The sequence below is a fragment of the Ammospiza nelsoni genome, chromosome 2 (genome assembly GCF_027579445.1).
Source record: "Ammospiza nelsoni isolate bAmmNel1 chromosome 2, bAmmNel1.pri, whole genome shotgun sequence".
NCBI lineage: Eukaryota > Metazoa > Chordata > Aves > Passeriformes > Passerellidae > Ammospiza > Ammospiza nelsoni.
In genome coordinates this window covers 103318161-103344294 of record NC_080634.1, presented here as the reverse complement: position 1 = coordinate 103344294, position 26134 = coordinate 103318161, and the positions used below count along the sequence as shown (strand labels likewise).

Genomic DNA, 26134 nt, shown 5'->3' with positions numbered 1-26134 from the left:
CCCAGCTAAGCAGCAACTGCTTGATATAAATCAGAAAACTTTGGTGGGTCACAAATTGAGGAAATCAGAGCTCTATTGGGTGCAAAACACAGTGATTCAGTGTTGCAGGCCAAGGGATGCTTATAAGTTGCAAAATATATTTAAAAACCTGCTGTACGCATGCACTGAGTAGAAGAGCAAATGTGAAACTTCATCAGCCCAACCAAGAATTACCCTGGAGTTTGGAGAAACCCATTACAAAACCCATGAGAACAATGGTATCAGCATTACCATGCAAAACTGAGTTTCCACCCAACATTATGACAGCCCTTTCAAAAGGAGATGCCGACAGGAAAAGGAAGGAAATCAAAATAAATGGGAGTTTTGGATCATAGTAAGAGCCTTGGAGGAGAAAGATCAATCCCATCTAGGAGGAAGTTTTGGAGAACAATAGTAACAGTTCAAGGCCCATCTCTAACTACCACTTTGGGGGCAAATGATTTAAACCTGTTTTATCAGTTGCTTTTCTCTACTGGCATATTATAAGCAATATTTTATTTTTATATTTTCCCATAAATATGGTACAGTACATGTACACTCAGAATATAATCCAATTAATAAAGTCATGCACACATATAGCAAATTATTGGAAATTTCAAAACACATAGACTATGCAGCACTGTCTGCCCCAGGCAATGCAAAAGCTGTGACTTACACTTCAAGCCAGAATGGAAGCAATTTTAAAATCTCAATTTAAAAAAGGTTTGGAAAATTATCTTGAGGAGATCTTAATTCATGTTCTGCCTTTTGATACTTTAGGATTCCTATTTGCCAGATTTTCACACAACCAGGAGGATTAACAGATGCAGCCAGAATCTGAGACTGAGAACTATGTCAGGAATTTGAAATAAACCATTAATCTCCGACAACTCTGGAAAAGGCTGAACTCAAGTGACATCCTCATTTATTTCATTTTAACTACATGTCACTCCCAGCCCCTGACTGTGTTTTTGCAGACTCAATAACCCTCCACAGGTGATTTTCCTAGTGGGAATGCAGCCTGCAGTGCACACTGGGCACAGGCTGTGCGGTCCAGGCTCTTGTCAGTGGCAGTGACCTGCTGGCAAGCACTGGGGTTCCCAACCACCCCCACATCCCCTCCTGCCCTGTCACTGCCTCACTACAACACTCATTCAAGCAATGAGACTAAAGGAAAAACTACCCACGTGAGTTCCATAAAACTGATTTTTAGAGAGGAAGCAGGTAAAAGTTCCTGCAGGTGCTGCCACAAGCTGGGATGCTCTCCTGCCAGGGCTTTAGAACCCAAATGGGGTTTTTCAGTGCACAGCAGCCTCAAGCTCACAGGCCCTGGCTGCAGGGTGGGTGCTCAGCAGGCTGCTCTGCCAGGGGCAGCCCTCTCCTCATGTGCCAGCACCAGCAATTTTGGCAAAGCATCTCACTGCGCACACGGTAAATGTTAATTTTGCAGCATCCTGGGAAAAAAAAAAAATCACTCATGGAAGTATTCAGCTTTTGAAATTTTCATCTTTTTACCCCAAAAATCAGGACTGTGCTGCGGGCCAGGTCGCATGTTGGCAAGGGTGGGTCTGTCAGATGGGGCGCTGGCCTCGTGCTGTGGTGCCTGGAAAGCTCTGCCAGCACCCTGAGTGGTGCCACTGGCCACCTGAGGCTGTGAAAACACAGAGCAGCCAAAATCCTCCCCATCTGTGCTTCTCTGGCTGCCCTTGAGGAGCATTATTTTTATCATCTTTGAATCCTGACAAGTTAGTTCTACTCCCATCCCCCACCGAGTCCAAGGTGATGTGTACAATGAAGAACCAACCACAAACAGGTGGGAGCAGCTCTGCTCTGCACACAGCACCAGCAGGGAGAGCAGGGCTCCAGCAAGGCAGACCATGGAGCAGGCACGGAATAGGGAATTCCAGGCTGTGGAAAATGCACAGCCTGCACTCAGAGCTGCTCACGCCAACACAAAGTATGGTGTTACTACTCCATGGAAAGCATGGGAGACAGTGCACCTGTACCTCCACCCCTGCTCCCAGAAACCTGTTACTCAGTGCTTCCTTCAGATGCAGTCTGTGCAAAGCACTGCAAAACACGCCCACTGACACACTGATAGGAATTTTAAATTCTTCAGCATCTTTGCAACCCCTTGACTCTGCGTGTGTCTGAAAGTAGGAAGATTCAATCCTCTGCCTTTTTTTCAGACTGTGCTTTTTTTTCCTTCTTACAAATTCCTGCAGTATCTCCATTCATCAAAGCAGAGGGAAGCTGTAGGAAATTACTGCTGCCACTATGGAACATGCAGGTTTCTTCACTGCTCCTCCTGCATCTCCACATTTTGTCTCCTGGGAAGAACATCCTAATGGTTGGTTTCAGTGATCACAGAATCACAGAATTTTCAAGACTGGAAGAGACCTATAAGATCATCTAGTCCAGCCGATGTTCTAACTGTTCAGCTAGATCATGGCAGCAAGTGCCACATCCAGTCTTTTTTTAAATTCTTCAAGGGATGATGCCTCTACCACCTCACTGGGTAAATGATTCCAGTTTCTGACCACTCTTTCTGTGAAGTATTTCCTTCTTACTTCTAACTTACATCTCGCTTGACGCAACTTGAGACTGTGTCCTCTTGTTCTATCCGTTGTCGCCCGGAGAAAGAGGCCGACCCCCAGCTCACTACAGCCACCCTTCAGGAAGTTGTAGAGAGTGATGAGGTCACCCCTTAGTCTCCTTTTCTCCAGGCTGAACAACCCCAGCTCCCTCAGTCGCTCTTCATATGGCTTGTGTTCCAAGCCCCTTATTAGTTTCGCTGCTCTCCTCTGGACACGCTCAAGTAACTCAACGTCCCTCTTAAAGTGAGGGGCCCAGAACTGGATACAGTACTCCAAGTGAGGCCTCACCAGTGCCGAGTACAGGGGAAGAATGACCTCTCTGTTCCTGCTGGCCATACCATTTCTGATACTGGCCAGGATGGCATTGGCCCTCTTGGCTACCTGGGCACATTGCTGGCTCATATTCAATCGACTGTCAACCAGCACCCCCAGGTCCCTTTCCACCTGGGCACTATCCAGCCACTCCATCCCCAGCTTGTATCGGTACAGGGGATTATTATGGCCGAAGTGCAATACTCGGCACTTGGACTTATTGAAGTTCATCCCATTTGATTCTGTCCATTTGTCCAGCCGTTCCAAGTCTCTCTGGAGAGCCCTACACCCCTCTAGTTGATCTACACTCATACCCAATTTGGTATCATCAGCGAAACTACTAATAAAAGACTCTAAGCCCTCATCCATATCGTCAATAAAAATATTGAACAAAACTGGTCCCAACACAGAACCCTGAGGGACACCACTTGTGACTGGTCGCCAGCTAGATGTGACACCATTCACCAGCACTCTCTGGGCCCGGCCATCCAGCCAGTTTTGAACCCAGCAAAGGGTATTCCTATCCAGACCACGGCCAGCTAGCTTGTGTAGGAGTATGCTATGGGAAACAGTGTCGAAGGCCTTTCTGAAATCCAGAAAAACAACATCTACAGCCTTCCCTGCATCCACTAGCCGGGTTACCTGATCATAAAAAGTGATCAGGTTAGTTAGACATGATCTACCCCTCCTAAATCCGTGCTGGCTAGGTCTGATACCCTGGCCATCCTGCAAGTCTTGCATGATGGCACGTAATATGAACTGTTCCATTATTTTGCCAGGTATAGATGTCAGACTGACTGGTCTATAATTGCCAGGGTCATCCTTTGCGCCCTTTTTGTGAATAGGTATCACATTGGCCAGCTTCCAGTCATCCGGAATCTCACCAGTAATCCACGACTGTTGGTAAATGATGGAGAGTGGCTTTGCAATCTCACTCGCCAACTCTCTCATCACCCTGGGGTGGATCCCATCTGGTCCCATAGATTTGTGAATGTCCAGGCATTTCAATAGTTCTATAACTGCCTCTTCCTGGATAATGTGGGGACCATTCTGTTCCCTAAAACCATCTACCAGTCCAGACGGACGGGAGTCTTGAGGGCAAGTTATCTTCTCATTAAAAACCGAGGTAAAATAGGCATTGAACACTTCTGCCTTCTCCTCGTCTGTAAATACTAAATTACCACCTGTGTCCATTAAGGAACAAAGGCTGGTCTTACCTTTTTTCCTACTATTAATATATTTATAAAAACATTTTTTGTTGTCCTTAACAGCAGTCGCTATCCTGAGTTCAAACTGGGCTTTGGCCTCCCTAATTTTTTTCCTGCAAACTCTAGCAGCCCTCTTGAATACATCCTTGGAGACCTGACCCTTTTTCCAACTCTGATACGTCCTCTTTTTATTCCTAAGCTCTTCCAAGATCTCCTTACCCAGCCAGGCTGGACGTTTGGCCCGTTGACTGATCTTTCGGGATACAGGAATGGTTTGTTCCTGCGCCTTCAAGATCTCTGCCTTGAAGTAAGCCCACCCTTCCTGAACTCCTTTATTTTTAAGGGCGGCTTCCCAAGGGACACTCTGAATTAATCTCTTAAACAGGCCAAAGTCTGCCCTCCGGAAATCCAATGTACGAGTTTTACTCGTGCTCCTCCTAATATCGCCAAGTATTGAAAACTCTATTATTTCATGATCACTCTGCCCTAAACGACCTCCAACCATCACATCCCCTACCAGCCCATCCCTGTTTGTAAATAACAAGTCTAATGTAGTCCCTTCCCTGGTGGGTTGATCTACCAGCTGTAACAAGAAGTTATCTTCCATAGTTTCTAAGAATTTTCTTGATTGCCTCTTTACTGCTGTGTTAAATTCCCAGCAGATATCTGGTAGATTAAAGTCACCAACAAGAACAAGGGTTGATGCTCTTGAAACGTTGCACAACTGCTTATAGAATAAATCGTCTACTTCTTCTTCTTGATCAGGTGGACGATAACAGACTCCCAATATGATGTCGGCGTAGTTGGCCTTCCCCTTGATTCTTATCCATAAACATTCGACCCCTTCTTCCTTTGTTTCAATTTCAATGGCATCGAAGGTTTGCTTAACATAAAGAGCTACGCCACCTCCTCTTCTTCCTTTTCTATCTCTTCTGAAGAGTCTGTATCCAGCCAATGTATTACTCCAGTTATATGAGTCATCCCACCACGTTTCCGTGATGGCAACTACATCATAACTTTGCAGTTGTACCATGGCCTCCAGCTCTTCTTGTTTATTGCCCAAACTGCGTGCATTTGTATACATGCACTTCATCTGGGCAACTGAGTTCACCCCTATCTTACGTTTACAATTCTTAGGGCTGCTTCCAGTTAGCTCAGCTGGTTCCCATTCCCCCTTCAAGCTTAGTTTAAAGCTCGCTCAATGAGGTCTGCCAGTTCATGAGCTAAAATCCTTTTGCCCTTAACGGAGAGGTGTACCCCATCTGATTCCAGCAGAGAAGATGCTGTAAAAGTTTCGCCATGGTCATAAAATCCAAAATTATGTCGATGACACCAACCCTTAAGCCACTTGTTGATGATACGAATTTTCCTATTTCTTCCATCTTTATCTTCCGCCACCAAAGGGACTGAGCACATCACTACCTGTGCTCCTGCCTTGTCAATTACCTGACCCAGTACCCTGAAGTCCTTCCTGATTACCTTAATGCTCCTCTTCTCGATCTCATCACTGCCAGCCTGAATTATCAGCAGTGGATAATAATCAGAGGGCTGAATCAGTTCAGGAAGTCTCTCAGTAATATTTTGTACCCGGGCCCCAGGGAGGCAACAGACTTCCCTGTGGGATGGGTCTGGTCGACATATAGGACCTTCAGTTCCTTTCAGGAGGGAATCACCTACGACGATTACCCTTCTTTTCTTTTTGGTACTAGAGGTAATAACTCGTGTTGCAGGTGAAACATAATTAGGAGGTTCACTAGGTAGACAATTCTCTCCTAAACCATCTAGTTGTATCTCTGGATCCAATATCTCGTACCTGTTCTGTAGTGGTACTTGGCTGGATGATGGAGGGGGGCAGATTTTTCCATTTTTACCCCTCACAGGGACCCATTCCCATTCCTCTTCATCCACCAAGTGCCCTTCTAGCGTCTGAGAGTGGGAGGCATATAAATCCTCAGTCTCTTGATTAGTAACCTCCTTTAAAGATGGTAGGGCTGAACTCCACCAATCTATTTCCCTTTCACTTTCCCTAATACTCCTTAATCTTTCTACTTCCTCCCTAAGCTCAGCCACCATTAAAAGGAGGTCGTTCACTTGTTCGCAGCGTAAACAATTCTCCTCCACAGCACTCCCTGATGCCACCAATAAACTCAAACATTTTGGGCAGGGGTGCGTCTGTACACTCACGTCCTTTTTGGAGGGCCCAACTTGATCACTTATACCAGCCACAGCTTTTGATCTTGTAGAAACCATTGTTAACAAACACCCCAGAGACAACCAGACGGCAGGGGATTCAAAATCCAGAGGTTCAGGATCTCAGAGATCTTTTCCAACCTCAATAATTCTATGATCTACAGAACTGTGTGCTAGTTGTAATGCACTAGGCATTGACTCTCGCCATGTTAACTACAGTGTCTGCTGGTCCGCCAGAAGCCTCAGGTCTTGGTATCACCTGATTGCCTGTTTTGATTTAAAACTAAATTTCTTCTAGATAATCTCACTGCAGATTAATGAGAAAGACTTGAAACACTTCAAAATGTTACAGAATAATTATAACAATAGTGACTTGTTTTTCCTTTTCTATTTTAAGCAAATCTCAGGTGACTTGGACAAGACTTCTGCACACCTGGGGCTGCCAGCAAAGCAGAACTATTGCACATTCTCCTTATCATGCTAAGAATTCCTGCAGGCCCAGGAGGCCAGAGAATTCAGCATCCTGACAATTACAACGATTACAACTTTCTTGTGAAATCAAGAACTCAGCAGAGGTACAAACAGATGTAAATAGCATCCAATGAATCATGTGAGAAAGGTGAAGCCAAGCTGCAAAACATCCTCTCTCTTCTTGGCTCCCAGCCTGGGGGCTTAATCTTACCATAAAAGTCCTTCACAGATTGTCTAGCAGCAGAGCATATAAATCCCCTTTTATTTCAAAGCAGTAGGTAATCAATACCCTAAATAAGACAAAAACACAACTCTCTTTAGAAGATTGTTTTCTTGATAGAAGACAGAGAATAAATATTCCTAATAGGTACCTACTTACTTTTAAATAATAATGGCATCAGCTCAGTAATCTGTGATGCCTCAATTAGAGTCCCATTGTGCTATGAGACGAACAAACAGGTCAAACTGGTTCAAGCTATTCTTGTGATAATTTCTGAAAATGAACAGAACATGGGAAACATCAAAATGCTGAATATGAAACCTCCTGTAGTCCTGTCATAGATCTTGACTTGAGAAATCCCAAGGAAACAAATGAAGCAAACTACTGGGATAGGCAATCCTTAGAATAAATAAATAAATAAATAAATGAAAAATGAAAGCATTGAAAACTGATTTTACATTAATTCTTGTTTTGTGGACTGCAGGGGTGAAAGGCAGCAGAGAAGTGTGCCTAGTGAAGCAACTCCCTCTTTTGATAATGCACACTCATGCACACGCACTTGCCCTCTTCCTACATACCGTAAAGAAAATCATTCTGCTTTGATTTTCATAAGTAATAAATGAGTCACATCTAGATATAAATTAGCATGATTAATACTGAAGAGCAATCCACTACTTTAAATTTGCCCACTGGCAGTTGCACACACAGATATTTTCAGTGCTTTTTTTATTTCATTTTTCAAAAATGAAACCATCCCTAAGTGTCTGACACATGAAGGAGAGGTGGTTTGTGCCAGTAGCCTCCAACACTGAGATCACTTTTCCTAGGTCACTTAAAAATGGGTTAGAAATATATGATGGAATGAATTTCCAAACTTCCCTTGATTTTGTTGCTAATTACACAGACAGTCTGACCACCTTTATTTTCTCCAAATAGTGCTCTCCATCGCCACTATGTACAGTAAGGGATGCAGAGTCTTCAATGCTGTTCAGCTATGTACAGCCTTCCACAACAGCTCCAAAGATCCTGGAGGTGTAAAATGCAGCAGACCAAGGTTCAGTTGCTGTTATTATGAGAACTGATAGAAATTTTTCTTCTGGAAAACAATTATGCAGAAAACTGGGTTTCTGTTTAAGGAACACTTCCTACTAAACTTTGGTTTTCTACTCAAAAACATCAATACATTAAATCCTGTAGAACAGAGGTGTTAATGGTGATGCAGTGAACCTGGGGAACTGTTTCCATGTGTTGCTCATGGTCTCACCTTGGGGTCATATCCTGCATGCCTCACAACCCCACATCAGGTGCCAGTCTGGCATGGGCTGTGTCCCTTTACCACATGGGGACATTTGGCTTGACCAGGCTAAAGGGAAGAGTGGAAACCCTAAGTATCTGTAACTATAAAAGTCATAAAGTGCCCTGGCACTATTTCAGAAGCAATCTGTTTAGGTGTTAGAGAATGTATTTCATTCAAATCTCACAAACTTTATGGGAGGAAAAAAAAATCCCTCCATTTTCAGGTCCAATTACCATCATGAGAAGCTGATGTGATAACAGTACCAGTGTCAAGTAAAAAGCAGATAGGAGGACCTGCTCCCTGCCTGGGGGAGTTTGTGATCTAAGTATTTCACCACTGTCTGCCAAAGTAATATGCAAAGCTATGGTAAGAAAGATGTAAGCAAATGCTTCAATTTGTATATCTGAAATACTATGAAGTGCTGACTCCTCTCATGCAGTCTCTCAGCTGCGTAATTCTACGTAGAAAACAGAGTTAAGGAGTGTCTTCAGGGCCAGGACATGACTTTACCTAAAGATCATCTGTAGATTTCATATCTAAAGTATGGTTGGTGAAAGAAAAATAAAACTCTGTGGGCAAGGTTAGCAGCACTGGTGGGGCAAATGAGTCAGAGGACAGTGTGGAAGCAAAGCATGCAGAGAAGAAAACCTCTGAGGGGATAAAGGTGCTTGAGCATGAAGGGAGGAAACAGAGGAGGCCATTCAAAGTGGGTGACAGCATGGCTATAGGGAGGGAGATGAAAGAAGTCAGGCTGTGGAAGAATAGGAGGTGGATTTAGGGAGATGGGAAAGTTCTGGGTGGGAGATGGGAGTCTGGCCAAAGCTTCTACTGCAGGTGGTTTGGGACATGAGAGGAAGAGGAAACAAAGGTGACCAAGTATTTTGGCATGAGGATCAGGGTGGAGAAGCAGGATGGTGAAGTACAGCCACATGTTTCCAAAACAGGTACCTTTGTGCACTTCTCACTGCAAAACTACCTCCAGCTTTTCATAACAAGCTCAGGCAGCCTTGGCCTCTCTCCAGCCACCATCTGAGCTTCATTTTACAACACTGATGTTTGGGCAGTTGCAAGTGGATTGTAAGCAGACAGGAGATCATTACTGTATGCTCTCCATTGCTGCAGCCCTTCTAATGCTAGGACCAATGCCTGAGCTTTTTCCTCTCCCCCAGGGAACCTGCTGGCCTTACAATGGCTCTGCAGTCAGAAGGTGCTCTGGGTTACAGGGAGCAGACATACAGATCCTCCTCCTCTTCCTGTCCTCCTGGCAGTGACCTGCCAGGAAAAGCCATGTCCTGAGAGGTCTCCCACCAAAAGACTTATCCATCACAGGCACCCTTTACAGATGTGAACCACGCGGCCAGGCAGTGGAGAGCTGCTGGGACTCTGGAGAGGGATCACCACAGCCTGGTAGGCAAGAGGAACAGGAAGAAACTTCTGCATTCCAGTCTGGAGAGGTGCCAGGAGCACACTCAGCAGCCCTGACCTCAAACTGAGGAAAGAAAGAGAGAAACTTGCAACAGCTTTGTTCAAAGAGAGGCTCTTAAATACAGAATTTAGGAGAGATTCATGTCTGTCCTAGCAATTGAAGGGTTCAAATTTTTGTCATCAGATCTGAAGAGACCACAGCAAAATAGAAGCTGCTACCTTACAGAGCTCTCCTAATTCCCATGTGTACAGTTACATAGCTCAAAGGAGGAGAATAAACACAGGCACCTTTGGAGAGGAACAAAGTGCAGTTCCACCACCTTGAAAAACCTTTCCTATAAGTGACTTGGTCCTTTCCTGTTCTCAGGTCTGGTCCCCAAGGAAAGAATTGTTGAGCAGCTCTGTCAGAGAAAGCAGACTTTATCACAAGTTGTCCCAGCCATGGCTGAATTCAGGTCATGCCTCCATGATCATTAATCCTGGCTCTTTGCTCTCAGTACACATTTGATCTGGATCAGCCCAGGGCACATAATCACATTTAAGATGAATTAGCTAGAACACATGATATGGAGTTTATGCTGGCCTCATGCCAGCTGTGGGAGGATGAACGACACCCGATCCCGCACAAAGCCTGCCAGCACAAAGTTACCCTGGTGCTGTTTTTGGAGCAAACGTGAACCAGCAGAGCCACATCAGTCCCCTGGAACCAGCCCTGTGCACAGACTGGTTGCTACATTTTTGATGCAGTTATACTTAGTCAGAGGCAGACTGACTAAGTCTCACTTAATTATGAAGCCAGGGCAATCAGACTTACTCTCAGTCAAATCACATTTCAGTCCTTACATCAGAGCTGTCCCACAGTTAAAAGGATCTACATTACTCCTAGACTGGGTATTAACACTCATGGTACCTTCTTAGCCTTGTCTCCTTCCTTGCTGGGCCTGCTCAGGGCACATCCCATGGCTCTCCAGTACTACAGCAAGCAGAGCCACACTCTCACTCCTCCCTCTGCATTTTGGAAATGAATTGCCTTACCCTTTTGGGCACATAAAAGAAAATTAGAAAATTCTCTTGACATGCAGCTGATTTAGCCTGTGACTTTACTGTTGAGTTTCTGCACCATCAAACAAAATTTTGGGAGGACAAGGAGGAGGCAGAATGAGAGACCCCCCTGGCCAATGCCTACTGTTTTACTGCACCAAAGCAGTCAACATCAGCTGCCATCTCTGCTTGAAAATACATTCCCAAAACATCTGCTGTGTGTGTGCCACTGCTGAACATTTTAAAATACCATATATTCTATGACTTCACTGAGTTCAACATAGTAGTTAGAAAATACAGAAAACTGGCAAGGGTTCAAATTGCAGTGTGTATATAGACAGGCAACACAATGCACTGTTTTCCTGCTAGGGTCTGGGTGACAATATCTATACATGCCATTCCAACATAAGCTTGTAACCAAATATTTTCATATTCAGATTAAAAAGAAAATAAGTTTCCTGAAACAACTATAGTACCAGTTATATTTTACTAGATATGACTAAATGGTACTCAAACTTCTTGGATTGAATCACTAACAGGTAATTTGGAGGAAAACTTTAAGTTCTAGAAAATAAAAGCCATAGGTACCTCACATGGGGATGCTCATAGAAGTGAGAGAGTTTGAGCAATTCCACCATTCTCCTCATGACAATGAAGGAAACAAATGGAAGAGAAAGGCAAAGAGACAACCTGGCTCATCTCTTGACCTCCCACTTTACCTTGTCCCTTGTCTTAGTCTGCTTTTCCCTAGTAGGACAAATAATTTCTATCCTACATCTTGAACTACATAAGTCTTTTATTTCTAAGGTGTGATAACATTTCATTATTCCTGCCAGTTGCAAAAGAAAGCTTTCAAGGACCTTGGTGAAACATCTTCTGTTGTAGCCTAGCTGATTCATGAGATAATCTGTTCTTAATATAAGCAGCCCTAGCCCTGTGGTTCTTAAGTTTTAGATCAGCACAATATTCACTCCTTGCTGTGACTCAGTGGAGGCTGCAAGAGATGGCGAAGGGGAAAAAAGAAAAGTATTTTTATAGCAGGTTATTTTTATTAGAAAATAGTGTGTTGTATAAAAACAACTTCATTGAATTGAGGTGTTCAAAGCAATTCCTGCAGAGTAAGATTATAGTGAGCAAAGTGCAGGTGAGAAGGTCAGAACTGCAAACTAAATGCAGTTTATTCCACTAGAGCAGAAACCTGGGAATGTACTCCAAGGTAATCATAAACATGTGATGCAAGAATCTCACATGCATAGATGTACATTCCACCACAGAAACCACCAGAGAAATCTTAACTGTACACAAAGGCAGTAACAACAACAGAAAGTAAAAATAGTAAAAAAGTACAAACTTTTAGTTTCCTTGCTAAATCACGTAATAGATTATGTTCAGCACAAGTTATGAGAACAAATACATGGCTAAAAAGACTACACTTTACAGTTATATGTTTAAAAAAAGCATTTATGAAAAAAAAAGGTAAGCATGCAGAAAGGAAAGAAGGATGTGTTTGGGTGTGTCCATTTGAATCCATACTAAAGCCCAAGGCACAAAGGAGATCAGCTTGAAAATAAAACCCAGGTGGTACATCCAGTGTGTATAGGTGACTAAACACTCCAATGCAGTGGAAGTACACAGGATTCAAGCCAGTGCAAGGGGGGAGATAGGGTATCTGCAAAGTGCCCAGAGGACACAATGCATGAGTTCATACTTATATTGTAGCTGCTTCAATGCATGAAAACCAGGGGACACATTTCTGCAGAATGATCTCACATTCATTAAAGACTGAGCTCTTACTGTCCAGCTGCTACCTGCTCCAAGCTCATCTCAGATGCCCTGTGTCCACTACAGAAGAGGGCAAGGGAATGCACAATGAAAGAGTCTGATAAATAGCAGAGTTCATTTGCAGTGCTATGAAAATGGAGGGGATGAGGATGGGAAGAGCAAGAGCAGTACACAGTGAAGTCACCAAACCACCAGTGCAGTCCTGTATTTAGCATGAAGACTAAACTGCTCTGAATGCAAAACCAAACTGTTCACCAACAGTATTTTGACCAGTGGCTTTAATTAAACTCAGCCAGCCAGAAAAAACATATTTATACATATTGACTTCTCAGCAGTTACCCAAGATCAAAGCAAATGAGGATGGAGGTGGGGGGTGAGAGATATCATTGGGAATGGAGGTTTTTCCTCTTTATTCTGGAAAAAGCTCTTTTCCTCCATGATTCTGCAGCTCACTCTGTATTTTCTGAGTGGCATGTTCTTGTCCATACCAAACTCATGGCCTGTCACCTTTAGTCATGTTTAAGCCTTCCCATTTGCCAGTGGAAATTAGATGTTCAAGCCTTGCCAGCATAGATGCTATGTCCATCAGCAAAAGACCACACAGACCATGTTTGCTCCACTGGCATTTTATCACATTAAAATAACTGTGAGCCAAAGAAAGCTGAGAGTTACATTAACACAAATTTCTACTCACCTATATTCTACCCTGCTTCAAAAAGCATGGCAAAATGTAGTAAAAGGCCTAAGGAAACCCAACATATGGAAACCCAACAAATGGTAAATTTCTTGAAGGAATAATCTTTCTCTGAATAGCATCTGCAGAATAGTATGTCAGTCAGAAACTGGAATTTTCTGCAATTAATCAATTTAATTAAAAAAAAAAAAGTGACAGCCTTCCTTCAAATACTGCACATGGTTAGGTTGCATTTCTGTTTCTGGATCTTTTGATCAATCATGGAAGAAAAGTGACTGGCTAGACTTGCTCAACTGAAAATGAAAGATGAACTGGGAAGTTCATTTATTTTATCTGGAGAAAGAAACAAATACAGACAAACTGACCAAAAAGCCAAACCAGGCTAATAGCCAAACCAATTATTTGTGTCTTGCCAATCATTTCAGTCCACATTTGTTCTTCTAACAAAACTGAGCAGGCTGTTCATACAGTTATTTGCCTAACAATGAAGAGGCAATCCAAATTTTTCTGGATTGTTTCCAAACAAATGTTGAATATAAATTTACATTCTGGTAATTTTTAAAAAGAACGAGTTGGAGGCTTTCGGGCCTCTGCATTTACTAATAGCTATTAAACAACCAGAATGAAGCTGACTCACAAGAGAAAATGTCTTCTCAGCTGATGGAGCCATAAAATTTGGCATTTCTGGCTTGTGTCTGGAGAGGAAAATGATTTCCTCTATAAATTATGCTTTAGACGTGCCAGTATCCAAACCAGAACCACACATTAAACACAGGTAGGGGAAGACTGAAGAACAGGATCCTACTGGATACAACTAGAAGGTCTGCACTTGATTTATGGCCTCACAGCTTGAACATACCTCACCAGTGCTGCTGCTATAGTAACAAAACAGACTGGTAGCAAGTTTGTGGTAATAATGTTTGTTGAAAGAGTTTTCTCAGTTTTATATTCATGTTTCTGCCTTTTTTTTTTTTTTGGCCTATCTCTAAATAGGATGAGTATACGAAAGCAATAAATGCAAAACTTGGGGGAGAAAAAGGGTTGTAAAGGCTTTATAAGAGAAACACATAAAACTATGCAGTTACTTCGCAGAGATAAGGGACCAAAATGTTAATGATGGTTTGGGAATCTCCTAAGCATTTCAGCCACCCTTTGGGCTTTGAAGAGCCTGACCTGGAGGCACAGTCCTCCCAAACTCTAGAAATATTGGCAGCTTTCTAACTGAAGCAGCAGTGAATGGGAACTGAGGGGAAGAGAGCAAGACTTGCTTTATTCAAGGCCAAGTTCATCCTATGGCCCCAGTGACTCAATGCCTTGCACACCGACTTTTCTTTAAATGTTACAAACAGCCCCTGCTCGTGCAGCGGCAATCAGCAGCAAAACTCCCATCCTCTGGATACATAAAATTACCTGCAAGCTTTTGCTCTTGTGTGGAAAAGGACTAAAGCCCATTTATCACACTGACCAATTGACTGAAAAGAGAGTCTGCTCTTTGGCCTTGACTCAACAAATCCCCTTATCCAGAGAAGATCTCCTGTATTGGATCGCAGTACATGTGCTGTTGATCTGAGATCTTAAATACATCCCTTAATTATCACAACATTAAGGGCATGGAGGTTAATTAAAAAGCAAATGAGGGCACTCTATGAAGGTAATTCCAGTTACTCTGACCTGCAGAGGCATACAAGGCTTTTGCTCTGGGTATTTAATAGACAGGGAAAGAGGTTTACTTAAATATTACCACGGCCTCTTGAATATAGCATTAAGCACGGAAACCCAGGAGTATACTTTCAGTTCTCATGGACCTAAAATGGGACTAATCTAATATTTTAAAAAAGAGCCAAGAATTTGGAAATCAGTGAAGAAAGGCATTTGTCTTTACTTGCATGTTTTCTAATACAAATTTTCAGTATTTTCTATCGTGATATAATTGATCTGTCACTTTATTCTTTCATTTCTACTCTCTGTTTCTCTAATGCCACAAGAAAAAAGAAGGCCCCTCCACACCTACTCACACTAATCATCTTTCTTACTCCTGATGTCTCACCCACAGTGATGAGCTGAGAAATGTGAACCTTTGACTCACTGAAAAGGAGGAATGGAGATCCATGCATCTGGTCTGTGGTTCAGTTCTTCCATTTAGGACACCAGCTTAAAAATAAACCAAGGTGAAAAAAATATTTTCATGGACTGTAGTCCATTAACATGTAAGAAAAGAAGAGTTAACAAATGGCATGGCTTTCTGGAGTAGGAAATAATCTCCAGTCTGGCATACAGAAGAGGAAATGCTCATCACTTAAAGGACAGCTCACCTTATTTAAAATTAGTGTTTCTGCACTGCAAGTTGTTTATCCAAGGCCAAAACAAGGCACCAACACCATTTTTACCATCATAACTACTGCAATTCAAGGAAATTAACCATCCACGAACACATCTCTCTGAAAAAACCCAAGGCTCTGCATGCTAGTGCAGGAGGTCTGAGCCATTTATTCAAGCTTTTTCACCTTTAGTAAATAAGGGCAGCTACAACATTGTTCTTTTTGAGTACATCAGTGTGGGCTTTTGGTTTCCTGGCAAAGCACCAAGGTATCCTCTCAATTATAAAAACCTGTGATCCCTCTGAGACACCAACTGGTTTGGAAAGAGGAATATGGATTAAGTGGCCATTAACTGTCAGTCCCCATTAATGAGACTGAGCAAGAACAGTGATAAATTAGGGGGTAAAGCAGATACTCTAATAAAGTACCCTGAGTCTGGTAGAAAGTTTTAAACTCAAAGTGGCACTCTGGCTTCCTTCCCCTACCCCCAAAAGAGGTCAAGAACTGAATCAGGAAATTACAGAGAGGTAGGATTACCATCTGGCACAGGAAAACTTTCAGGGATGTGACATGAGAACACCTGGAAAGACAGTTTGATGAAGGACAGCCAGCATGCATTTAGACACAGGAGGTCATGCTTAACTAACCTGCCGGATATCTTTGAAGATAATGCGGCTGTGGCAGATAAGAAAAGTGTGACAGATGCTGCATAGCACACTGAGGTTAGATTTTTTTCAAACAAAGTTTTGACAAGGTCCAGCATCAGAGATGACTAATGGAGACAAACAGAAAGTTATCAATTGCAAAGTAAAAGGACAGAACAGTGGCTGTGGAGCAAGAGTTCAAATAAGATATAAAAAATATGTTGGGAAAAGGGTACTGAATGCAGGGGTCAGATTTACAGGGGTTATCCCATCCCATTTGCCCCAGGCATTGTTTCTGTGTCTAACCAAAGCATCAGCACAACCTACAGTACCTGTGATTAGGGCTCTTACATGAGGGCAGTGATAAACTGTGTCCTTTAGACCTGCTTTTGGTTCACAGTACTGAGCATGCACTTGTACACCCATGTCAGTGAAGAAACACTGAAGAGAATACCTTCACATGGGTTCAGGCTCTAATCTAAGCATCAAATCCAGGCTGAGCACAATCAGTGCTGAAGAATTTGGTTCAGTCAGCAAATCAGAGAATCATAGAATCTTTCAAGTTGGAAAAGACCTTTAAGATCATCAAATCCAACTATCAGCTTAGCACCACCACCATGTTTGTCATTAAACATCAGCCTTAGGTACCATATCCACACTTTTTGGAACACTTTTAGGGATGGTCACACCAGCACTTTCCTGGGCAGGCTGTTCCAATGTTTGACAAGCCTTGCCATGAAAAAAACATTTTCTAATATCTCATCTAAAGCTCTCCTGGCACAACTCAAAGCCATTTCCTCTTGTCCTGTCACTTGTTAGCTGGGAAAGAGAATGACCCCTACCTGGCTAAAACCTCTTTTCAGGTAGTTTTAAAGATTGATAAAGTCTCCCCTGAGCCTCCTTTTCTCCTAAACAACCCCAGCTTCCTCAGCCACTCATCAGACTTGTGCTCCAGACCTTTCCCTTCCTTCTCTGGACTTGCTCCAGCACCTCAATGCTCTTCTTGTAGTGAGGGGCCCAGAACTGGACACCCTCAAGGGATTCAAGGTTTGGCCTCACCAGTGCCCAGTACAGGGGGACAGTCACTGCCCTGGTCCTGCTATTATTGATCCAGGCCAGGATGCCACTGGCTGCTTGGCCACCTGGGCACAGCTGGCTCATGTTCGGCTGCTGCTGACCAGCATCCCCAGGTCCTTTTCTGCTGCTTTCCAGCCACTCCTTCCCCAGCACTGCCTAGGGCTGCTGTGGCCCAAGTACAGGACTTGGCCTTACTGAACCTCATTGGTCTCAGCCCATCAATCCAGCCCGTCCAGATCCCTCTGCACAGCCCTCCTACCCTCCAGCAGACCACAGCCACCCAACTTGCTCTGCAAACTTGCGTAGGGGCGCTCGATCCCCTCACCCAGCTCATTGATGGAGATATTAAAGAGGTTCCTGATCCCTGGGGAACACCACTTGTGTCTGATCACCAGTTAGATGTAACTCCATTCATCACCGCAAATTGTAGCTCAACACAAAGAGCACAAAATAAATTGATCCCTGAAAAAGGAATCAAGCAAAGCTGAGCATGCTAAGTACCATAAAAACATGGCACTTTGTTGATGCAAGGGATTTTAGGGGTTGTAGTGGGAAAATATGTAATTAAAGCCACTAATATATGGCAGAATATCAGAAAAAAAAAAAAAAAAAGGAGAGATGGGATACAACTTCTGCTGTTCTGAAGATGGAGGCTTAGCAGATGCTCTGTATTAGTCACTGTATGACAGAGAGAATATTATTGCCTCAGAGGGAGCAAGAGGAGGGCAACAAAAAGTGAAAACAGATCTTGGCTCTTACTGGGTCTTAAATTATTGGGCAGGTGAAGTCAAGGCAAGTTATGCTTATTTTCATTGGAAAAGAAAATATTTTGATGTGACCTAGCAGATGATTTTCAATGATTTTCATGATGGGGTGATCAAGGTAAGCTCTACCAGGCTAGGGTGGAGCAACACAGGTAAAGGAAGGTGAGGTATGCCTAAACAGGCTGCAAACATATTAAATTATACAGCTGGGAGAAAACAGGTAAGTTACAGGTAGAACTGCTCCAAGTTAAAGGCAATAAATGTGGAAGATGTTCTCAAGAGAGGCAGCCGAAACAAAGGCTGTATATTAGCTCAAAAGATACTTGGATTTATTTCAAACTAAGAGAAGAATTTGAAAATTTTTGTGAAAATCAGAATCTTGGGATTAACATGCAATGTAAAACAGTAGACATGCCAAGCCAAGTCAGGATGCCTAAAACTGTTCATACTGTCACACACATAAAGCAGAATTCCCTGTTTTGCTGCCAAACCTTTACCCTGGAGCCACAGTTAAGAGAAATATCTCCATGTAGAAATCTTCCTTCCTGCAGCTTCTTTTGGTCAAACTATTTAAGTTGAGAAGAGCTCTTCTCCCAAATACCTCACGGCTACAAATAGCTGTAACAAGGGCAGAAATGAGCTGCAGAAGTGCCACCAAGTCCCACTTGCAGTGACCTCCTGAAGCACAGACTGTACCTGTTGCTGCAGGAGAAAAGGAGCAACCAGAAACAAAGCTGTGCTCACTTTTCAGAGGGATCTTCCCCTGTCCTCAGCCTGTCAAGCCCTGAAATGGTCATAAGGTTTAAGAATTGGGCTGCAACCCCAAAGCTGCTCCAGCTCCAGGCTGCCACAGACACAGTCAAAACCTCTGGAACGCAATGGGGCAGGGGGTAGGACTCCCCACTGCTGAGGGTCCATTGCAGGGGTCCCTACAGCTGTCTACCTGTCTTCTTTATGGCATTTTAGTCCAAAATATGAAAGGAAAACAATGCTGGGCATGTGCACTCCAGAAAGAGATGCACTCATCACTCCCATCCTGAGGCCAGGATCTGATCCACTCCATGCTGACATCCCTGCCACACCAACAGCCATGTGAGGCAGTTTTGACCAGAATCATGAGTAGGTAAGCAGGATAATTGAAAACAGGTATGTAAGAATCTTAACACACTGTTTAAATTCCATTCTTATTTTGGAACGGCCACCTCAGAATTAGCCCCAGCTTTGTTATGAGAACAAAATAATGATCTCTGATTTAGAAATTTATACCCACCGGTCTACCTTCAAGCTCCTTCTTATAGATGAGCTGTAGCATGCAGAAATTAGGTGACTGTTTTGGAAATTTTCATATGCTTTTTCCTAAAAGAGAATTCACCACCATGCAGATTTATTTTTATGTTTGCTATGAGTTATAGAAATATGTAACCCTGAGACTGAAAAAGGTTTTCTCTTCTGATATTTTTTCTAGTACCTGATATCCTGATATCTTACTCTAGAAACATTATTAGTTCCTAGCATTTATTTCATGTTAATATGTCATAAGAAAAAGCAAACATCAGAGCTGTGCAAAAAAGCATAAATAGCAATGTAAGTACTGCAACTGTATATAAGAGGAAGAATAAAGTAGATGAAGAAACTATCCTGTCAAACATGAGCATCCTGTCCTAACTACAGTGATAATAAGAGAGACAGGACTTAAGAGAAAGCAAAAGGGATTTTTTTTAAATTGTGTTATTTTCCTTTAGATACAATTTAGTAAATGATGCTACCTTCAAATATTCCTTGGATGGGTGTGTTTATCTTGTTCTGCAAGCACTGAATCCAAACAAACACTAGTCAACAGCCCAGTCAGTATTCTGCTTTCCCTTGCAAAACAGAGCTCTATCTCCCAGCTTGCTTTCCTCAGAGTATTTCCACAGTATTGCTCTTCAGGGGATCTGCCATGTAATTAATGTCAAGTGTGAATGTTCCAGTTTTTCTGGTTTGCAAATCTCAGGCAAAGGATTCTTTATCCCTCCTGATCCCAACCTGCTCCCCAGCAAGGGCCTTTAACTGGCCCCATCATCACACCATCACTGACAGGGACAACAAATGGAGACCTCTGGTGAAAATTAATTATTAGGCAGGGTGTGAAAACAGTTAACACTGTTTGGGGTAATGACAGACCACATTCCCCACAGGTGTAAAGGGACTTTTGACCATTTATGGGAAGGTGGAATGTGGCTGTTGGACAGCCTGCCAGACTCCTCCATATACACTCCAGCATTCACTATGGAAACCTCAATGAAGAGCACCCTTATTCAGACCTGTAGGCAAATTCCTTCTAAACCCATCCATTTTTTCATTTGAAAGTTCTCATCTGGGTTATTTATTGAGATTAAATACTCAGGAATCCAATTGCCTACAGAAGACAACTGGCATTACTCAGGCAGAGAATTGCTAAGAAAACCAAGTGATGGGTCATGCCACACACTCTTGCTCAAATATGTTGCTTTGGAGTAAGCAATTTCTAATAAAAATGTGTATTTTACACTTGTTCCTTGCTTGTCACAAATTTTCTTCATGTCCAAGATTTATTTAGGATGAAGAGTCTTTTGAGTTCAAGGATTGAGAAATGACTGTTTTCCTGATTAAAAAATTGTACTTTTCTGTTTTAATTTTATGCTGATAAATTACATTGATAATCATGATGACTATGATGTGTTTTGCACAACTAGCTGGAGCTTGAGAAATACTCCTCCTGCCTTTCTAGAAGTCATTCTGGAAGAGGAACACAAAGCACAACTCCAGTTTAGGCCACTGAGCAAATTGAAGGACACATAAGTGGCAGAAACATTGGCAAACAAGATAAGGAAGATTAATTACATCCCAGGCTGCTCTTAACAATCTCCAGGTGACCTGAAAACCAAAAACAGTTGGATAAATATTGCTGTGATACTTGGGTCCAGGCTGATAATGTCCCCACCACTATATCCAAATATGTAACAGTATAAATCTGTATATGCCTTTCTCTCTCCCTGTGTGTATGTGTGTGTATTTATTTATTTATATATTTGTCCAAACTATGAATCTGTTTTGAAAAAGAGGAGGAACAAAGTTTCTTCTTCCATATTGGCACAGCAAAAGACAAACACATCGTCTCCTTCACACAGAAGGAGTGCATGGAGCCAACTGCTTGTGATAGAAATAGGATCAGCCAAGGAGCCCTCTGAACAACAGCATGGGGCTGGGAGCCTCCCCTTTCCCACCCACCTCTGTATCATTTAGTTCCAGCACACTGAAAAGGGTTGCATTAGGGTTTTTTGCTCTCCAAAGCTTTCTTCTCTCCACAGCTTTATCCACATTTATCCACATAGTGGAGTTTGGGTGAATTGGGAACACCTTGGTGTATGTCAGTGCTTTGAGAAGGTGGGAAGAGTTATGGTTATAATGAAGTGTCTGCATCAAATTTTTAAGTGTCTATAAAAAGCTCTGATTTCCTTTTAAAGACAATAAAAATGAAGAGTCTGGTTTTGCTTAGATGCATGTGCAGGCTGATGGCCAAACACAGCAGTAAGAGCAAAAGCCCTATCAAAGTTTAAAAAAACCAAGTAAAAAGAATCCCAAACAAACAAACAAGCATATCCCAAGATAGACACTTAGCTGAACCCACTGAGACACAAAATCCAAGTTCCTGTCCTTTCCCACTTCCTTCACTGCTTATTTGGGGCTTGACTATGCAACAGTCTTGCCAATCCAACCAAGGCAGTCCCAAGGGATGCACTTTCCCACTCCTCTGTGCTGAACTGGAAGAAAAGATATGGGAAAGGAAAAGCTGACCCCAGTGAGCCACCCCACTCCCTTTCAAATCAGAAGGCAGGCAGAGCAGGAGTGGGCAAGGCAGAGACATTCCCTCTGGCCTTCTCCAGCCCACCACCCCAAGAAGTGCCTGCCCACGAGACAGCGAGCACACACCGCACTTGGTGGCACAGCATCCTCTCCCTCCATCCTGCCCATGTGGCACAGGAGGAGAAGGAGCAGGAGGGCTGGGGGTGCCTTCAGCTGCCAGTGCCCAGCTGAGCCTGTGTCTCCTGGAGCGAGAAGCAGTCCTGTATCCCCAGGGAACTGTCAGGGTTTCCAGGGCAGAAATCTTGTACAGCAACTAAGGCCCAGGTGGCATAAATAATCAATGTCAACAGAGGAACAGCAAGGGAAATGTTCCACTACAGCAAATCAGCACCTATGTCCCTCATGAAAAAGTATTTCTCCTCTTTCTTAATGGGAATAACAAAAAGTACATTTAATTTTGCCAGAGCAGTAAAACAAGCATAAGTATTCCCTTCCTGTCTTCACAGTTAGCATTTTACAGAATGATCCATGCCAGCACATCCCCTTCTCCTGCATGTCCCAAGAGAGAGTTACATTGAGCATTTCTTCATTCATACATGGAATGCACATTCCAGGGCTGCTGTACAAATGCTGTGATGCCAAGGAACTACTACATGATTCTCCTATTCAGGCTGCTTTTTTTAAATGAAAAACAAGAGTTTTACACTGAACTGTCTGCTTTTGGCTGACATTTTTCAATTTTCATAGAAACCCACCAACGAGATTCTGGCATCCAGAAAACAAAACGCTTTGGCTCTATGCTAAAAAAGTGAAGTTTTCCATTTGGAAACACTCACAGATACTGATACAAAATAAACGTCATCTTTCCTGAAAAAAGATATTGTTTGGTCTTGACGCTTGCTTTGAAATAATTTCCTCCTTTATTTCTCACAAGAGCAGCCCAAGACTGTCTGTCTAAATACTTCAGTCTCCTCCTGTAAGCCATGCCCTTTGCTTAGCTGATGCAGCTCTGATCACACTGCAAGGTCATGCCATTCCCCTGAGGCACATGCAGGGCCAACTGGAGAGCCTGGGCAGCATCTGGAAGGGAGAGGACATAGCAGAAGAGGCAGCTATAGAATAGATACCAGAAAAGGCAGCTTGATTTAATAAATGCAAATAAATGTTCTGCTTTTCCTGATAAAAAAATGCTTTTATTCCTTTAGGGAAAAGAAAGGTAAGCTTTCTTTGGCCTATTCCCTCTCTCCAAATTACATCACCTCATCCCAGAAAACAAATACGCTTGGATACCTGGTTAGTGGGAGTTGGACATGCAGGTATTTTCATGCAGCTGAGTCTATTCTCTTAAGCTCAGCTCCAGTGCTCCCCTTTATACACATCATATCATGTTGCACAGTAATGGGTTAGGGAAGGGATTTCCAGATCTCCCTGAGAAACCAATTTAGTCCTGAAGGCAAGGAAGCTGAATGAATTCATGTTACCTCAGACTACACTAATTGCATTAAAACCAAGGACATGGTTAAGAAACAGAAAAACACAATTCAGGTCTTCATGAAAAAGCTGCTTCTTGATTTCTCTGGGTTTTGTACCCTTCTGTTCTTTCACCCCTCCCTGCTCCAATGGAGAACACAAGCTGCTGAATCACCAAGAAGAACTTTAGTCCAGGGAACAAGAGCCAAATTCAGCTCCACAAAGTGTCCCAAGGAAGCTACTGCCCACACAGCTCATGCAATGGGTCAGCTACATCAGATTCATTCACACCTGACAAGCAGAAATGACAATGTCTAGAGAACAAGGATCCTCCTCTTCCCCCACTTGTGTCAGGCCTGTGCCTAGTGGTGGCCATTAGTTTCACCAGCTGTGACACACAGACTCATGGACACAGGCACTGCACAAACACCACGGGAGCAGCTTTCCCAGCCCTGGGTAATGTGCCTGGGATTGCTTAAATGGGTATGACAGAACCTGCTGGGGAACACTGCAGAGAGGGAACCAACTTGCCCAAAATCCCAGAGCAAACCCATGGCTTCACCAGTCTCCACCTCCTAATGCCCAAACTGGGACTGTACTGCCAGCTGCAAGAGAGCATGAGGATGGCAAGCGTTTCATGGGCACTCCCTTCTGTCTCAAAGCACATTCTGTCTTTGTTAGGCCACCTCCTACCCCAGCCCATAACCCAGGCTGGCAGCCCAGAATCTGCCCTCCCTCAGGCAGTGGTGGCATGAGCACAGCAGTGCCCTGAAGGAGCTGTGGCAGGTCCCCAAACCAGTAACAGACAGGGCTTGTGGCAGCCACTGCAGGGTTAACACAGAGCCACCTTCACACTCTGCTTCCTTAGTCAGGTCATCTGACACTGGAAACCCAGGCTCATTTGGAAGACATTAGGATTTTGGGTGGAGGCGCTGCTCATGTCCTGGACCAGCACTTGGAGATCTAACATTTCATTTCAAACCTCTCAAAGCAAGACAGATGGGATTTCCCCACCCCTTTGCTTCCCCCACAGAAGTGCTTTCTAATGACTTCTGCAAAGCCAGCTTTGCAACATGCAGCTCTCCTCCCTGTTTGAACACACTGAGAGCTTACAGACCTTCACCTGGTCTCCACCCTCTGCCTGTGACATGCAGCAGTGTCCCTGCCCTGCCAGACACATCTCTGGGGAGAAATGAGCCAGCTGGGAGTGGGGCAGCTGCAGGGGAAGAGGCACTGGGGCTGTGAGAAGGGGTGAGGACCTGGCTGCCACACACAGCCCATCAGTGCCACACCAGGGATGGAGATGTACCCAGCCTTCAAGGCAGTGGGTGTTGCCTCCTTAGCAGACCATGACATCAGTGCTGTGTGCTGGCTTCATTTCACAACAGCAGAGAAGGAGCAGAAGGTTGGGTCAGAAGGAACAGAAAAACAGTACTCAGTCTTTTATTTGTATTGAAAATAAACATGAGAAGACTGGAGGGGAGGATCCAGCCTTCCTAACATAGTGTCTTAACTCTGGGGAGGGACATTGATGACCTTTCTTAAAAATACCCACCTTTTTCCAGTGAATATGCAAGGAATCCAGAGGACTGCTTCACTATCTTCCTAAAATAGATCTGGTTGGGTCAATGACACTGCCAAACACTCCTTCCAATTATAAAAGGTCTTTAGTAATATTAATCCTCCTACACCAAAGTACAACATCTCATCATATGAATGAAGACTGCAGTGTAACAAACACCTCTCTGCTGATTGAAGTAAGGCTGCATGAACATCATCAGTTCTGGTGTTTTCCACACACTTTCTTTGTAACCTTAATTGTATTCTTTCAAAAAAGACTTTAATGAGTTTTGGAGATTTGGGGTTTCGGATTTTTTCATGCACAAGATATTTAATAATAGATACCAGACAGAAGCCTCTGTATAGTAAATCAATGGATTTTTTTTTTCATCCCATTCACAGAAAACCCCATCTCCAGAGGTGATCAAACCAGAACAGGCAGAGAAAACTGAAGAGCTGTTGGTTTTGCAGAAGATCCCTCCACAATAGGAGACAGAAACTTCTCAACAGGCTTGGAATTGCTGCAAAAAGCAGAACTCATGTGAAAGCTGTAAGGTTAGTTGGAGAAGAGCTGACTTTGCTTTTAGGGAGTGGTGACATAGGGCTGAAGTGGTGATACACAATGAAATAACCAGGTGCAGGAGAAGAGTGAGACTTGCCTGCAGGCCAGCACTGGATATTAGCAAGCTGGTATAACAGGAGCTGTGTTGAGCATCCTGTTCTGTATCTCAAGACATATTTCCCTTTACAAAACAGTTGCTTGTACAGTTCTCAAGGCTTTTTGTTTATCCCATAGGTTTCCTGGGGTGACAGAAGAGGTTTACTTGTTTTGAAACATCATGCTTCCTGCCTCTGAATAAAACTGGTGATGTTTATGACACTCAGTGCTCTACAGGTATTTATCAGCTGTATAGAGTGCAACAGGCCAGTGAATAATTCCCATGTTGCTATAATTAAGCCACTTCAAACTCCATCACTGCTTGACCTCCTGGTGAGTCTTTTGCCTCTCAAGTAATATATTTTAAAGCAAGTAATTACTTGTCCTGAAGGTTAAAAAAAAGCAGAAAAGAAACCTCAAATCCATCCTCTTCATTTGTCAAATATTGGTAACTCTGCTTCATTTCATAACCATTATGTTTTCAAAAAGTAAAACAGAGGAGAGTGGAGTGAATGCTGTGGTTTAAGAAAGATCAATATGAAAACCTGTCTAGAACAGACTGT

At 43.2% G+C, this 26134-nt stretch overlaps 1 protein-coding gene across 1 annotated transcript in view; it reads right to left on the bottom strand.

Annotated features, from left to right (window-relative positions):
• The window catches only part of NHS (NHS actin remodeling regulator), a 246207-nt gene that overhangs the window by 147038 nt on the left and 73035 nt on the right, over positions 1–26134 (bottom strand). The gene's annotated exons all lie outside the window — the stretch shown is intronic.